This window comes from Sorex fumeus, unplaced genomic scaffold (assembly GCF_029834395.1).
Source record: "Sorex fumeus unplaced genomic scaffold, SorFum_2.1 ptg000020l, whole genome shotgun sequence".
In the NCBI taxonomy this organism is placed as follows: domain Eukaryota; kingdom Metazoa; phylum Chordata; class Mammalia; order Eulipotyphla; family Soricidae; genus Sorex; species Sorex fumeus.
In genome coordinates this window covers 9,167,055-9,185,048 of record NW_026606077.1, presented here as the reverse complement: position 1 = coordinate 9,185,048, position 17,994 = coordinate 9,167,055, and the positions used below count along the sequence as shown (strand labels likewise).

The 17,994-nt window shown below is 43.9% G+C and overlaps 1 protein-coding gene and 1 non-coding gene across 2 annotated transcripts in view; one reads left to right on the top strand and one right to left on the bottom strand.

Moving 5' to 3' along the window:
- Positions 1-17,994, bottom strand: part of ADK (adenosine kinase) — a 509,577-nt gene that overhangs the window by 477,344 nt on the left and 14,239 nt on the right. The window lies entirely within an intron of this gene.
- Positions 10,197-10,323, top strand: LOC130022767 (small nucleolar RNA SNORA66). Its single transcript, XR_008792305.1, has one exon. It is a non-coding gene; the product is annotated as a small nucleolar RNA SNORA66 (small nucleolar RNA).

Genomic DNA, 17,994 nt, shown 5'->3' with positions numbered 1-17,994 from the left:
GGCCCTTGCAAACCTTAAAATTTCTGCACAAAAAGATACACTATAGGGGCTGGAGCAATAGCACAGTGGGTAGGGCATTTGCCTTGCATGCGGCCGACCCAGGTTTGCTTCCCAGCATCCCATATGGTCTCCCAAGCATTGCCAGGAGTAATTCCTGAGTACCGAGCCAGGAATAACCCCTGTGCTGGGTGTGACCCCAAAAGAAAAAAAAAAGATACACTATAACACACATCTTGGACCAGGAATTGTGACTCACCAGTGGAGCACCTGCCTTGCTTGCATGCTGGGCTGAGAACAGGATCTTCAACATTACCCCGCATTGCTGGGATCCCAGATACCACAACAGATACAACCATCAGTGCCTACAATATAACACAACTTGCACACAGTGTTTGTGTGCAAGCACCACAAACACATGTGCAATCAATCCCCAATCCAGTGGTACATTATTTTTGAGCATCAATTTGGTTCTTGGAGACCCAAATGGGATCCTTGTGGCCAGAGAGCTAGGACATCAAGTGAAGAGCTTTCTTGTCATGCATGCAGCCAACTTGAGTGCAATCCCTGGCATCACGCATAGTGCCCCAAGGACCATCAGGAGTGATTCTCAGCACAGCTAGATGGAGCCCAAAAAAACAACAATAATGGGATCCTTAAATTCTGGAGTCAGAATGTATAGCTGTTTATTTTGTCTAAAAACTGTGGTACCAGAAGCTCTCAGTATCTACAAAGATGGTGAAAATCTCATTACTACTTTATGTCCTGAGAACCTAGATTGCCAACTATTCGGCTAGGTTACTTCCAAATGTTGCTAGACAGAAATGTGGATCGCAGGCCTTTTAGCTGGATTTGACTGGAGAGAAACGTGGACTGAGCACCATTTGCAGCCAGAGTCATAAGCACCCCCAGGGAAAGTGAGGACTAGTGATATAATGGCCACTACCAGGAGTAGTTAGATGAGATCATTTAAGAAGTGCACTTAAAAGCAGGGGTTTCCAAATTGAACCAAAACAAAGTGATACTTATTTTAATTGGTATGAAGGTTTCTAAGTCTTCCAAATACCAGAATAGCTTCCCTGAAAGTTCACTTCAAAAGCTAATGAAAATTAAAGATCTCTGAAGTTCCTGAAAGAAATCACGCATACTTGTGTAAACCATTCTTACCTCAACTAAAAAATATATGGCACCTAAAAACCGTCAGGATTCTCATCTGTCTACATGCATATGTGTGTATGTGCATATATGGTGGTTATTTTCTACTGCCAGATGGGGTATTGTCAAGATTACTTTGTAAAGACCTCATTTAGTTGCATTCAAATTAAGCATTCAGTATAAATTAAGGGTACTTAAAAGTCTCAAAAATACAGAAACTAATGCCAAAGTTTGTCAAGTTAACATTCCCTAGGATTAATTTTTTTCTTTATTTTTTTCATTGGTGTGAGGGATTGAACCACGGCCTTAATCGTGCCAGTCAAGCATAACTGAGCCACTTACACGCCCCAGCAAAAATCCTTAGTAAATAAGAGCTGCGGAAAGTTTGTTGGTTTAATAAATAAAGGCAGGACTTCAGCAGTATTAAGTACAATACAGAATAACAACCTTTATTGCACCTGTCTTTACTCAGTGAGTTCATATTATTCTATTACAAAAATCTGTAATCAAGAAAAATAACTTGGAGTCCAAGGACTGGAGCCCAAGTGGGGGTCTGGATTTGATTTCCCAAACAATGCCAGGAACAGCCCCAAAACAAACAAAGTCAAGGAAAGAAAAAGAACTCAGGAGGATGACTCTGTCTGGTGTCCAAGTTTTTGTAATCTAAACACACTCCTTAAAGTCAAATGGTTATTTAGTGTCAGAAACACTCCCGGCAGGGCTGGGATTCAAACAGGATGTAGCCCGGCAGGCAGCTCTGTAAATGCTCCAGCTTTCCAGTGGTTGGGTTTCATGTATGTTCTGAAAACAGTTTCCAAAATCCTTGGATATGGGGCTGGAGAAATAGTAGAGCAGGTAGGGAGCTGGCCTTGCACACAGTTGAACCTGAGCTGGATCCCAGCATCCCATGTGTCTCCAGAGCCTGGAAGGAATGGTCCCTGCATGCAGTCAGGAGGATGTCCCGAGCACCAGCTACTTTCTCCCCAAAGAAGAAAGAAAAAAACCTTGGTTACTTTTAAATCTTTAAAGTTGCCATTTTGATTTCTTGGGGGGCCATACCCAGCTGTGCACAAGGCTTACTACTGGCTAGGTACTCAGGGATCACTCTCGGTAAAACCTGGTGGATCATATGGGCTGTCAGGGATCCACTGTACTTTAGCCCCAATTGTTTAACTTGTATCTATTCTTTCTTTGCTGTCCTCCCTTTGTTCATTGATTTGCTCCAGCGGGCACCAGTAACATCTCCATTGTGAGACTTGTTACTGTTTTTGTCATACCAAACATGCCACTTGGACTTGCCAAACTCTGCCTTGCGAGCGGGATACTCTTGGTAGCTTGCTGGGCTCTCCGAGAGGGACGGAGGAATCAAACCCGGGTCAGCTGTATGCAAGACAAACACCCTACCGGCTGTGCTATCGCTCCTCCCCCAAAAAATAAAAATACCTAGGTATACTAGTAAACATGTTTTATATCACAGTGGAAAGTTTACTATGAAAAGAATATACCTCTAGAAACTAAAAATATTTGTATGTCAGCCAACCCAAAGAATGTGTGAGTAACAGTCTACAATTGTAGTCATCTTTAGTTTCACTTGAAATTAGGACTTTTAGGGTCAAAAATTTCTAATGTGTGCTATTAAAGCTACTGAAAAAATTAAGGAAAACACCCTTATAAATAAGGAAAATAACGTCACTTTTACAAATATCACTTAATCACTTAATCACTTAAGTTCCCGTTAGTCGTCGATTTGCTCGAGCAGGCGCCAGTAACGTCTCCATTTGTCCCTGTCGCGTGCTAGTGTAGCCCAATGGCATCTCTTCGCTCCGGGAACATGAAGGGCCTCAAACCGATCGTTCATGATCTTGACGAAGAAGTCTGACCATCTGGTAGGTGGGCGGCCACGCGGTCTTTTGACATCCCGTGGAATCCAGTCAGTAACAGCTCTAGTCCAGTGGTCGTCTTTAAATCTCATTACGTGACCAGCCCATCTGATTTTGACACCTTGGCAAATGAGACAGCGTCCCTGATCCTTGATCGTCGACGGATGTCAGAACTCCGGATTCTTTCTCTCATTTGAGTGAAACGTGATATTCTAAGCATAGCTCTTTCTATTCTTCTTTGGGAGACCTGAATAGCGTTCTCATCTTGTTTGCGTAGGGCCCAGGTCTCTGAGGTATATGTTAATGCAGGAAGAACAGTGGAATCAAATATAAGAAATGGAAAAGCAATTTATTGAGGAAAAAGAGTAATTTTGTCCTGAAATGATTATATCAGATTATGGTTATATCAGAATGAAAAGAAATAAATATAGGATAAAATCTGAATGTACAAAGAGAAAGAAATAAAAGGTTTGTGGAAAAGAAATTTTTTGGTGAGGGAGGAATTGGGGCCATAGCAGGCAGTTTTTAGGTTACTCCTGGCTCTGTGCTCACAGATCACTCCTGGTGGGGCTCAGGGAATGACACAAGGTACCAGGGATTGCTGGTTGCTTGTATGCAAGGCAAACATCCTATCCACTGTACCATTGCTCTGGCCCTGGAAAAGACATCTTGAGAAAGAAATCCGATGTGACCAAGCCAGTTAAGATTAAATAGACTCAAGCGAGAGAGATAGGAGTTAAGACATTTGCCATGTATCCTGCAGGCCCAGGAACAGCCCCTGAGCACCTCTGGAAATAACTCAACATGCACACAACCAGCACCCCCCCAAAAAAATAAAATAAATACTGAATATCAATATGCCAAACACAGTAACAAGCCTCACAATGTTACTGGGCCAGCTCGAGCAAATCGGTGAATAACGGAAGGACAATGACAGTGACAGTACTGAATATATTTATTATAGTTGCTTTTTAAATTAAACTTTAATATCAAAAGAAGGCACTTACATAAACTGAGACCTTCTTCTGCAAAAATAGCAGTTTTCTCGGACTTCGGTCTACTTTTGATAACAGATTGTGAAAGGTTCTTCACCTTCGGAACAATCTGCCAAAGAACGCTGACTGTGCTTTACCACATTTCCTGTTGCCTTCATTAAATATCTGATTGCTTAGGAAAATGAGGTGTTATTTCTTTTTTTATAAGGGTCTCCCCAGAAATGTTCAAAGGCCTGGCTAAGGTCTCTCCCGACAGCTCTCAGCGTAGAGATACAGGTCAGTGGGGTTCTGCCCGGGCTCTCCGGGGTTACAATTGCTAGTGTCTAAGGGCCACATGGAGCAAAGATTCCAAGTCAGGCCTGTACCACCCTGAGCTGTCTCCCTGGCCACATCGGTGTATTCAGTTGTCTACATTTCTCAAAACTATGTATTTGGTGTCAGAGGGACAGTACATTAGTGCCTATCTTTTCACATAGCTGATCCCAGTTCCATTCTGGGTACCAAGTATGGTTCCCTGAGCCCCACCAAACAGGAGTGACCCCTCAGTGCAGAGTCAGGAGTAAGCCCCGAGCACCTCTGGGTGTGGCTTGTAAACAAACAAAAAAAAACATTTTCTTTTTTATTTTGGATTTTGTTTTAAAAATATGATTTTCTGTATCTACCTAGAGGCCTTTGTTCACTCCGAATTAACAGATGATTGGATACATATTTCATAGTGTCCTGTAATATATGATCCAAAGTTTTAACACCAAGTCCAGAGCCACAGCACAGCAGGAAGGGTGTTTGCCCTGCACACGGCCGACCCAGGTTCTATCCCAGCATCTGATATGGCCCCAGTGCTCGCCAGAATTGAGTCCTGAGTGCAGAATCAGAAGTACGTCTAAAGCCCCATCAAGAAAAAAGTTTTTAAAAACTTTTTTGATTTTTTTAAAATAAACTTTCCCAAAATCAAATTCTAAATGAAGTCTTTTACAAAGTCTTTTTACAAACTTTGAAAAGCTTCCAACCCGAGTTGACATAGCCATGCCACCAGACCCCGCACCAGCAGGCTGTTTCATTGAGTCCCTCCCCGCCCCAACAGAGCCAGTCCCAGCAGCCAAAACCTTCCAGAACTCAACTGCCGCCATGCTCACAGCCACTATCCACATGCTCAGATGGGCCTCACCTAGGAGTGAATCTATTCCTGGACATCTGATACCTAACACCAATAATATAGCAAGAGTAGCACACCAAATTTGATGGGGTTTAAGGTAGAAGGCAACCCATCTTAGAGGGAAATATATTTATACGGATATATATATATATATACACACACACACACACACACACACACACATGGCTCAACCTTCAACAACATGTTACTTATCTCTTATAGAAGGGCTTAATGGCTCCTGGGTGAAATACAATCTTCATACACTTTCCCCTAAGAAACCACTTTTGGATAATCATAACAAGCAATGCAAAATAAATTATTTCAGTTCTGCTTTTGGGGCAGGGTTTGGGGTTCGGGATGGAAACATCCAAAATAAGGTGGTGGAGAGGTGTAATGGTGGTGGGACTGGTGTTTGAATATCAAATGTAATCAAATATTGTGAGCAACTTTATAAAAATTAAAATTAAAAAAAAGCTTTCATCCATCCACACAGGTGAGTGGGCTGAGCACATGCAGACTTTGCACACAGGAAGCCCAGAGTTCACCTCAGACACTACCTGAGAGCCAGTGGCAAGCCCTCCCTCCAGAGCTGAATGACTAGAGGCTGGTCACATGCAAAGCAAGTGCCTTAAAAACTATGTTATGCTGAAAGTAGACCATAGACAGAACATGATTGCTACTCAATGCCTCTTTTGCAAAACACAGCACCAAAAGGAGAGAGAGAACAAAAGGGAATGCCCTGCCACAGAGGCAGGGTGGGATGAGGGGGATGGGAGAGTGGGAGGGATACTGAGATCATTGGTGGTAGAGAATGGGCACTGGTGGAGGGATGGGTACTCGATCATTGTATAACTGAAACCCAAGCACAAAAATTTGTAAGTCTACAACTGTACCTCATGATGTTTCATTAATAAAATTAAAAAAAGAAAACTATGTTATGTCCCAGGCTCTAAACCATGGTAATTTTTTTTGTCTTCTACCATTTATAGAAGTCATTATTTTACTCTAGTAGGTTTCTTTGGGGGGACAGCTCCCTAGTAGTGCGCAGTAGGCTTGAAAGCTCCCACCAGTGATTCCTGGTAGTGCTGGGGAGGGGTGCACAAAAAAATGTGTCGAAGCCCTTAACCCTGTGTACTATCTCTCTGGCTTCCTACTCTCATATTTTTAGATTCAAAGCTGCAGGGTTTTGGGGCTGGAGCAATAGCACAGCGGGTAGGGCGTTTGCCTTGCACGTGGCCAACCGGGTTTGATTCCCAGCATCCCATATGGTCTCCTGAGCACTGCCAAGGGTAATTCCTGAGTGCAGAGCCAGGAGTAACCCCTGTGCACTGCCAGGTGTGAGTCCCCCCCCCCCCCGCAAAAAAAGGAAAAACAAAAACAAAACTGCAAGTTTTTGTTAACTTTAAGATCATAAACCTGAACTCGATAAGAATTTCCATAACTGGGGCCAGAGAGACAGTACAACAGGTAGAGCACTTGCCTTGCACACAGCCTGCCTGGGTTCAATTCCTTGTACTCCATATTGTTCCCAGAGCTCCACCAGGAGTGATCTCTGAGCACAAAACCTGTGAGCACTGTCAGGTATGGCACCAAAACAAAAATAAAGCAAAACAACACAAAAAAATTTTTAAAAAGAATTTCCAGAACTAAGGAAAAACTGAACTCATCACAAAAAGTTACACAAAACTGAATAAACTGCTAAGCGTGATTATAATTTTGTGATATTTCCAGGGTTTTTTTTTTGGGGGGGTGCACAGGACTTACTCCTGGCTCTATACTCAAGGATCACTCCTGGAAGCACTTGAGTGACCCAGGATGCAAGCACCCTTTTCGCTGAATTTACTGAAGTATATCTTTTTTGAGCGATAGCACAGCGGTATGGCATTCGCCTTACAAGCGTTACAAGCGGCCAACATGGCCGACCTGAGTTCGATTCTTCCTCCCCTCTCGGAGAGTCCGGCAAGCTACCGAGAGTATTCGATATGCCAAACACAGTAAAAACAAAGTCTCTAATGGAGATGTTACTGGGCCCGCTCGAGCAAATCGACGATCAACGGGAGGGCCTTTATTAGAATTCATTGTAGCATTTTCACTTATTTTATTATTTTCAATTAGATCACTGGATACCAGATACACAGTTACAAAATTGCTCATAATAGGGGCTGGAGCAATAGCATAGCAGATAGGGCGTTTGCCTTGCACGTGGCCGACCCTAGTTCAATTCCCAGCATCCCATATGGTCCCCCGAGCACCGCCAAGAGTAATTGCTGAGTGCATGAGTCAGGAGTAACCCCTGTGCATTGCTAGGTGTGACCCAAAAAGCAAAAAAAAAAAAAAATTGCTGATGATGTCCCAACAGTGTATATTTCCAACTACCAATGTCCCCAATTTCCCTCCTTCCATGCCTTACCCCCAGTCTGCCTCTATGGCAGGAACCTAAAGCATACTTTTTAAATGAAGGTACAAAATTAACTTTTTTTCTCCCTTCCTGGTCTCTTCAGTATCTGAAAACATTTAAGATTCTTTTCGTGACAACATAGTTGGTTATACACATCTGTTCGGTAAGAATCAATTTTCTTCATAACACAATTGGTTATAGTACCAAGAGCACGCTGCTTATATTAACAAGGCTTAGACTAAAATGTTACATTTGAAGAGAACTTTACTGACATCTGTGACAACTTCCAGCAATCTTAAAATGAGTTCCTTTATACAGTCAGGCTAAGTTTCATGCAAACAAATTAAGTTGACGATGATTATCTTTGGGGGAAACAGATGAACAGTGACTGCAGAGAGAAAAATTACATTTGCACCGCTGTCTATATTAGAGTCTAGTTCTGTTTGTCTATGTCAACTTCCAGCCTTTGAGGTTTGCTATATGCCTATAAAATTCAACTTGGATCCCGAATTTTCCTTCTTTGCTTCACTATTTCCACAGTAAGATTTCCAAGGTCTCCCATTCATCTGACTTAAAACTGGTGAGGAACAGCCCTTGCACCTCCCTAAAACTGGTCCTGGACTTGCTCCCTTCCTACTCACCAGCCTGAGTTCAGGGCCTTGAAACTTGGGGTTTATAAGAATGCCCCCTGTTCCCCACAGGTGTGCAGATGCTGGTGAATTTCCAATCAAGCGGACAAGCGAAAGGGAGCTCACACCCACGAGTGTGTCCCCTCGGCATGCAGTCATTCACCAGCTCCCTTTCTTAAAACGCTGTTATCTCGTTTGGTCACCCAAAAGGAGAGAGAGAACAGAGGGGAATGCCCTGCCACAGAGGCAGGGTGGGATGGGAGGGATGGGGCCGGGAGGGATACTGGGATCCGTGGTGGTGGGAAATGGGCACTGGTGGAGGGATGTGTATTTGATCATTGTATAATTGAAACCCAAGCACAAAATCTGTAAGTCTACAACTGTACCTCATGGTGTCTCACCAAAAAAAAAAAAAAAAAAAAAATGCGCTGTTATCTCTAGCTCCCAGGACATTGCTAATAGGAGCAACCTTTTAGTCTCCTGAGCCCAGGGATTCATTTCCCTGTGTCCAGTGAACACGCAAACCTTGTACCCAGGCTATGTCTGACGAGAAGGCAGAAAGCAAGGATGAGTGAACAGACTGGCAAATTTTACTGGCCTCCAAGTCCTGAGCCACAGACTCAAACAGGAATTGCCAGGAAGCATTCATGATTTCGTATTTGCTTGCTTGCTTTTTTCTTTCCTCTGCTGTTTTTGTATCACACCTCATGGCACTGGGGGTTCCTCCTAGCTCTGTGCTCGGGGGATTGTGCCTTGTGGGGCTCAGGGAGCCACTGAACCTAGACCTCCGACATGCAAAGCATGTGCTAAGCCCATAGTGCTGGTCCTCTACGCCCCCAATTTATTTTGGGGGGGGGAGGGGTGCTCATCATTGTTTAGCTGGGCTAATACAAATGAGGATATCATGAGGAGTATCTCTTTAAATCTTGGTGTTTGTATATCTGTATGTGAAGTAGTTTGGGGTATTCTACATAGAAGAAAGAGCCCAGAATGAATTATTGATGCATAACCAAAGATCAAATTAGATAACAATTACAGTTATGATATGAAACAAAACTGTTTTGAACCATAAAGTTAGGGTGGACATAGAAGATGACCTATTTGGAGATAAGAAACACATTGACTTGCTGACCTAATGGATATGAGGAACTCAGGAAAAGAAAAAAAAAATCAAAAGTAACTCCTAGACTCTGGGCAAAAATGGCTAAGTTTGGACTGCACTGGTTAAACGGTGTTGCTACTTCCTAAGATCAATGACGAGTGTTCAGAAGACTGTGTTCTGGGAGACGTCACCAGTGAAGAGAGAGAGTTAGGAAACACATTTTGCTTTCGAGTCTCTCTTGCTCCAAAGTGCCCCAACCATTTCTTATTGATAGGCTAAAAATAAATGTCCAGAATTCTCTATGCAGCTTCATTTGAACGACAACTAAGAGGTGAACCATTCTAAGGGCAGTCAGCTGCCAGCAGCCATGGATGGAAATAGAATAATAGGTGAAATTGGCTGGCATTCACAGTGCGCCAGGAGCAGCGCTATATATATAGATATAGATATAGATATATTGCTATATATATATACATATATATCTGAAGTGCTTTCCCACTGGAACATGCAACAACTGTTTTTTTGGGGTGTTTTTATCATCAGTGTTATACAGAAGAGGAAACTGGAGTTTCCTTTTGTTGGTTTTTTTTTGGGAGGGGGGATCATACCTGGCAATGCTCGGGAGTTGGTTCTGCACTCAGGACTATTCTTGGCAGTGCTTGAGGAATCATGGGATGTTGGGGCTCGAACCTGGGTCAGCCTTATGAAAGACAATTGCCCTATCTGCTGTACTATCACTCCAGTCCCACAAAAAAGGTTTCTTTATTCAATTTTTTTTTCCTCTTTGTAGTGTGAGTTTGGGAAAAGGGTGATAGAATAGACAGATGACCTTGTTATTCATTCTTTCAGGTTTCAACAAAAATAGAGCGTCAGACTGACTGCACTTGAAGAGAATTAATTAAAACCTAAATGTGGCAGATGTGAAGGGAACCAGGTTTGCTAACATAACTGCAGTAACAGAACTGGATAAACTTCAGATCCTACTGAGGTTGCCTATTCTATCCTAGTACAGGGTAAAAAATAAAAAATAAAACAAAAAACCTAAATGTGATTTTCAGCAACTGTGCAAAGGAAGATCCTTTGCATGTAAAAACACTTCTTACATAGTATGAGGTAGCAAACTTAAGACCGCACAGATTTCTTCCCCTTGGTTTGGGGGCCACACCTAACATGCTCAGGGCTAACACCTATCTCTGTACCCTGGCAACATTCCTGGGGGGTTCCAAGAACCAGTGTGGTATTGGGGATCAAACTAGGTCAGCCTCATGCAAGGAAAGCACCTTCCCTGCTATTCTTTCTCTCCAGCACTGTACAGAGATTTTTAAACCTTAAGTCCTTTCTTCAAAAGCATAAAATCAGTACATCATGGAAGACGAGCAGGCACCTGAAACTAAATTCTGAACTGAGAAATGCAAAACAAGCACATTTCCCAATCGAGGCGGAGGCTGCGTGGGAAGACTTCAAACAAACATTTTCCGAAGGTGTTTACAGAGTTCTAAGATAATAGATTTTACAAAACCCGTTTGCTATAGTCATGGCAAAGTTAAAATAGTCACAATCTAAGATCTTAGACAATGGCCAATGTTCCAGGACCTGAGAGAAAGCTCGGAAGGCATCAACATGTGCCCAGTTTGATGCCTGGCACCACATGAGCCCTGGAGCTTCACCAGGTAGAGCACTGGAGGGATGAGTGTGGCACTAGCAGCAAGACTTTCCTGGGCCCGAGATGAGACCACCGGGCCCCCTCAGCTGGAACAAGTGTGGCTGAGTTGCCCCAGGACCCTGAAACCTGCTTGGGGAGATTCTCTCCTCTCCAAAGCTTCCCCACAGAGCCCAGGTCCTTCCCGGTGGTATCAGACATGCCTCTGACTCCTCTGGCCCAGAGGACAGTGGCGGCAAAGCCCAGCCACACTCAGCCAGTCCTGGGAACTGCTCCTGCCCCATTTCCCAAAGCCCTGAGCTGCCTTGGAACACAAAAGTAGTCCAGCTACCAGGCTGTGGACGGACCTGCAAGATGGAGCAGACTCCCGGCAGGCTAAGAATCACCCACCAGGCTGTGCCTGACTTCCGGGCATCAGGGATGCTCATTAGATGGTTTTCAGTTCCTGCGGAGTAGAGGAGGGGTCCTCCCTAAAGGTGCCCAAGGGCTCCAGAACACTCCTGGCTGCACTCTGTGCAGTGCTCTGGGGCGCAGGTCGGGAGACTGGATGGTGCCAGCAATCAGTCAAGCCTCAGCCTGTCAGGGCACACAAGCTCTCCAGCCCGCTGGCTCTCTCCCTGGTGGGGCTCGCAGTCTGTTGCTGCTGTTTTGTTCTGAGGGAGGTGGGGGGCTCCCAGGCCATGGTCAGGGTACACCCGGGGTTCTCCTATCAATTCTTGGCTAACTGAGCCTGGGTTACACTCAGCAGGGGCTCCCCAGGCTACATCCAGTGGTACCAGGGGGTGGGGCTGGGGTAAGTGGTACAGGTGACCAAACCTGGGTCCCACACATGCAAAGCACACATTCTACCATGAACTCTCTCCCTGGCAGCATTTTATTGAAGTAGTAGATTTTGCCTTAGACAGTGAGCAAACTCACTGTGGAAATGTACAATGCAACCTAGTACTCTATGTGCTTCCAAAGAGGAAACAATGTTTCACAAAGTAATAGCTACTCTGGGGGGGGGGGGGCACACCCTGCGATGCTCAGAGGTTATTACTGGCTCTGCACTCAGGAATTACGCCTGGCGGTGATCAGGGGACCATATGGGATGCTGGGAATCGAACCCGGGTTGGCCACGTGCCAGGCAAATGCCCTACCCGCTGTACGATTGCTCCAGCCCCAGTAACAGCTACTCTTACAACAGTCTCTGCATATAGTCTCTTCCCATTCACCCCGGCCCACACCAGAGCAATGGTACGGCTAGGGTACTTGCCTTGCACATAGCCCACCTGGGTTTGATCCCAACACCCCATCCAGTCCCCCAAACCCTGCCAGGGGTGATCCTTGAGCACAGTACGAGAAGTAATCACCGAGCACAGCAGGAAGTAGCTCAAAAGCAAAAAACAAAAAAAAATTGTTTTTCTCCTCTTTTCTTTCATTACTGCTGCAATAATCGAGGAGTCAAAGACTAGTTTGTAGTGGGTGGGGGTGAGGGGGCACCAAGAGTCACAATAGCAGTGCCTTCGGGAACTCGTACACAAGCATGGGTAGTGCTTTGTCACTGGTCCACATTTCCTTAACATCGGTTTTTTGTTTTTTTGCGGGGCGGGGGGTGCATTTTTCTGTATTTAGGTGTATTTCTCCAAATAGGTCTATTTGGAGTGTGGTCCTCAGGGCTATTCCTGGCTCTGTGCTCAGGATCCCTGATGATCCCTGGTGGAGCTTGGGTGACTGTGGAGTGCTGAGAGCAACAGGGTGGGGGGAACCAGGGTCAGCTGCAAGAAAGTGCCCTAACTCTGGCACAATCTCCCTGACCCCTTTTACAGAAAACTACCAGTTGCACTGGATCAAAACTGATTGACAATTCAGTAGGAAAGCATTTTCATCTATACCAGCAGTTCTCAAAGTTCATTGCAAACTCAGAGGTTATTTTTTTTTCTTTACCATTTGTATTGAAGTATCATAATTTACAACAGAAATCATTCTAAAACTCATGGTTGTGATCTGGCCCTCAAATATGTTATTAAGAATATTAAAAGGCGTTAGGAATTTTAAAAGCTTTCTAGGTGATTCAGAGAAGAGAAGTTTGAGCACGACTCATTTCTTAGGCACATACAAATCTAAACAAAAACCTTTCTAGGACCAAGGTCCAGATTCCTAATCCAAATCCTTTTTCCTTGCACCACGCGAACAGCCCACGAATATCGGAGTTCACAACAGCAAGTTTCTCAAAAACACATACACACCTCTGAGCTGAGTGAAAACCTAAGACAAATGAAATTGGAAGTTAATTACATGGAAGCAGAAGTAGCTAAAATCATCAAGGAATTAAGCATGTCCCTTTTTAATTTCTTATTTTTTATTTTGAGGCCACACCTGGCTGTCTTCAGGGCTTACTTACTCCTAGCTCAAGGATCACTCCTGGAGCGACTTGGGGGACCACAGAAGGAAGGTGCCAGGGCTCAAACCCAGGCCAGCCAAGTGCAAGGCAAGCACCAACTGTACGATCTCTCCAGCCCCTCCCCTCTTTTTCGTTTGGGCCAAACCTGGCAGTGCTCAGAGCTTACTCCCCGCCTTGTGTTCTAAGGACCCTCCTGGGGCTCAGAGAACCATGTGGGATGGCCAGCGGCTGAACCCAGATAAGCCACACGGGAGGCAAGTGCCTCAGTCCTGTCCTATCTCCCCAACCTCCAACTTGGTTTTTTTTTTTATCTCACTCTTCTATACCACCACCTTCCTTTCAAATCTATATTTCCTTCCCAGTATTTGCATTATATTAGACTTAGCAAGCACTATGAAACTGAAGTCTTTTTAAATGTCACTATTAAATTCACAATGAAACTTGTAGTTCTGCTCTTTTGATTTTTGTCTGCCTGCTTGTTTGTTCTGGGGCCACACCTATGCTCAGGGATCACTGCTGGTGGGACTCAGGGGACTACATGGGGTGCTGGGGATCAAACCCAGGTCAGGCATGTGAAGGCTATATTGCACTATCTCTCTGGCCCTTATTTATCTTTTATGGGGGGAGGGGGAGACGGAGCGGTGTGGGTGTGTGGACAGTTCTGGGAATTGAACCTAGAATTCTCAGAAGCAAGACTGTATTCTACTGCTGAGTCCCATCCCTGGCCCCGGGGAGAAAAGTGGGTTAATTTAACATTTCATCACTTCTTTAAGATTTCTATTTCCTCCTGGCATGCAGTCCAAGGCTAATTGTAACTAAATGCCATTTTCAGTGAAAATAAACTCTCATCACTGACATCTCAAACCTCATAGAATATCTTAATAAGATTTTTAATTATTAAAGATATTGAAAGATTAATAGCTTTTCAGAAGATTACTGAAAATTGTTTTATACATAATGCAGAAATGCTTTTGGAAGGGACCTGTATGTCTAAACAAAGTTTAGTTGAGTTTTTTTTTTAAACCCTGCAAGTCACTTTGGATACTTGTCATTGTTCAGCTAATAACTGAATATTGTAGCTACTACCAATATTAAAATAAAGAAGATTCAGGTTTGAATCCTAAAATAAATCTTAACTCATTTATTGTGTAATCTCTAGCACATTAAGCTCTCTGAACCAACTTCCTCAGTTCCTGAATAGTTACATCTCACTTACAATAATTTATAACTCTAAAGCACTATTTCCCAAAGAGTGTGATCCCTCCCCAGATGGATGCTGGAATGCAGGGGCATGGTAGTCTCAGGTGGAACTTCAGAAGGGGATACTTTTGTTTTTCTTTGAGCAAAGGTAGACTTGGGACTGGAGAGAGTATAGTGGGTCGGGTACTTGCCTTGCACACAGCTGACCCAGGTTCCATCCCCGGCACCTCATATGGTTCCATGAGTTTCACCAGGAGTGATCCCTGAGTGGAGCCAGGAGTAACCTGAGCACAGCCCCCCCCCCCAACACACACACACACACACACACACACACACACACACACACTAGACCTCCAGTAAAGCACTGAGTACTTTTTTTTCTGAGAAAGGAATGATACAATTTATTATTCAATTTATGTATAAGGGTAAAGTATAAAATCTCCAACATGAATAAAACCATTCAAAACAATTCTCTAAACAGGAACAGTTCAACTCTTTTCTTGGGGGAGGGGGCGAGCAGGAAACACACCTGCTTTACTCCTCGCTCGGCTTTGGGAACCACAGGAGATCAACCCACGGCTGAGGGCTGGCCAGGCCAGTGCCTTAACCACTGTACTAGCTCATCAGCCCCATTTTAACTCTTAAATATAAGCAAAATTGCTTTACCCAAGATCTGTACTCACAAAACAAAATCTGCTCAAAATTCAAATTCAGTAAGTTAACCCAAAGCATACATTTCATTTGATCCCAAGAGGGAATGTTTATTCTTGAGGCAGCAGGGGAAGGACTATTAAATATTTGAATAAAATAAAAAATATCTAAACAAAATTCCTAAAAATGCTGCCACACACTTTCTGCAGACAGTGTGCTGATCTGGCACAGAACTCACTAAAATGCTGTGTATTATCTTCGCAGTCTAAGAAGAGCACGAGATGTGAATCAGTGGGTTAGCATGAAATGAGGACTCACTACACAGTACTCACCTCAACTCTCTGGCTTGATTTTTCAGCTGAGGACAGATAACCTGACAGCTTTCTTGTGAGGATCAAAGTGAAAATGTTTGATATATTCTAGTAACAAGTTAAATCTGACTCTTCAGTGCTGAAAGAAGGTAAAGGGATACATATGATAACCTTTCAGTACCTGTACTGCACACCACAATGCCCGAAAGGAAAAAGAAAGAGCAAGAGAGAAAAGGAGAGAAAAGAAAAGTACCTCCCATAGAGGTAGACTGGGGAATAAAGGATGGTCAGAGGGGAAACTGGGGACACTGATGGCCATCCCTGTTGAAGGGTTGGGGATTGGAACAGTATGACTGAAATCCAAAGATGAACGAACAACTTTGTAACTGTTTATCTCTAGGCAATTTAATTGTTTTTCTTTTTGGGTCACACCTGGTGTTGCATAGGGATTACTCTTGGCTCTGCACTCAGGAATTACTGCTGGCAGTGCTTGGGGTGGGGGGGGGGGGGGGACCACACCATATGGGATGTTGGGAATCGAACCCGGGTCGGCCGCATGCAAGGCAAACACCTTACCCACTATACTATTGCTCCAGCCCCGGCAATTTTTTTTTTTTTTTTGCCTTTTGGGTCACACCCTGCTATGCTCAGGGATTACTCCTGGCTCTGCACTCAAGAATTACTCCTGGCAGTGCTCAGGTGACCATATGGGATGCTGGGAATTGAATCCGTGTTGGTCGCGTGCAAGGCAAATGCCCTACCCGCTGTGCTATCACTCCAGCTCCTAACTTTTTAAAAAATCCTTTAACCTAACAATAACAAAGCTTCAAAGAGGGGCCAGCAACGTGGCTCAGTAGTAGAGTACTTGCCTTGCATGTGTGAGACCAGGGCTTAATCCCCGGTACCACAAAACATTTGTTTTTCCAAAGAAAATTGATACTTCATTTCTTGTTCTAGAATAGTGCTTGGGTTCTTACCTTAGATATTTAACTGATGTATTAGTTGCATTAACTTACTAATAGTCACTTAACCTCTCTGGGTTTCAATTCTCTCAATTAAACACAATATAAATATTAGATTCTGATTTGAAATACCTCACCCAGCAATAACAAAGCGTCTAAAGCATGTTCAAAGAGTCTTCAGAAACCATGGGAAACTTTGTACTGTATTTTCAAAGCCAAATCTGGATGATGCGGGGATCTGCTATTTTTCTCACACCCCAATTCTACAACCTGTGGGAAGCCTCAGCTCTGAATGGTACCCTCTGACCTGACTGGGAACTTTACACTCAGCCATCTCCAGCCACCCCAGCTCCTGCCCCATTACCCCCACCAGTGTCCCCAGAAGCCTTTGAAAATACCAAAGTTCTTATAGGAAATGACTCTAAGCACAGAACCAGGAGTAATCCCCGGGCATCGCCAGGTGTGGCCAAAGCTCTCCTCCAAAAGATCCCTCAGATTTAAAGATACACAGCAACGTAGCAACAAAAGTCCAAAGGCAATATAATGGGGGAAATGATCCACGCAAACAAGGGAGTGGGGACCCTTGAGAAAGAGGGGTAATGGTGGTCCCTGGGAGAGCGAGGGGGTACACTGTGGTATGATGTTGGTGTTACGCTTATGAGAAACTTAATAGCATTGTTAGAATGATGCGCATGACAAACTTAATAGCATGAGAAAATTAATTGCATTATAAACCACAAGATCCTAATAAAAAAATTGTTTCTGCACTTGTATGTTCATTGCAGCGCTGTTCACAATAGCCAGAATCTGGAACAACCCAAGTAAACAAGAACAAATGACTGGTTAAAGAAACTATGGTACATCTACACAATGGAATACTATGCAACTGTTAGGAAAAAATGAAGTCATGAAATCTGCCTATAAATGGATGGACATGGAGAGTGTCATGCTAAGTGAAATGAGTCAGAAAGACGAGGACAGACATAGAAGGACTGCATTTGTGGAATATAAAATAACATAGTATGAGACTAACACCCAAGGACAGTAGGGACAAGGGCCAGGAGGATTGGTCCATGGTTGGAAGCCTGCCTCATGTGCTGGGGGAGAAGGCAGTTGGGATAGAGGAGGGACCACTAGTCAATGAAGGTTGGAGGGATTGCTCGGGATGGGAGAAGAATGCTGAAAGTAGACAAAGGACCAAACATGACGACCTCTCAGAATCTGTATTGTAAACCATAATGCCCAAAAGCAGAGAGTAAGAAGGAAATTGTCTGCCACTGAGGCAGGGCATGGGGTGGGGTAGGGGCAGAGGGTAGGGATACTGGGGACATTGGTGATAGGAAAGCTACACTGGTGGAGGGATGAGTGTTCGGTCATTGTATGCTATATCATTGAAAGCTTTGTAACTATATCTCACGGTGACTCAATTAAAAACATGTTTTTAAAGATCACTCAAAATTCTAAGGATTGCTACAGATAAATCTACAAATATGTGGGTACTTTTGACTGGGCCATCTT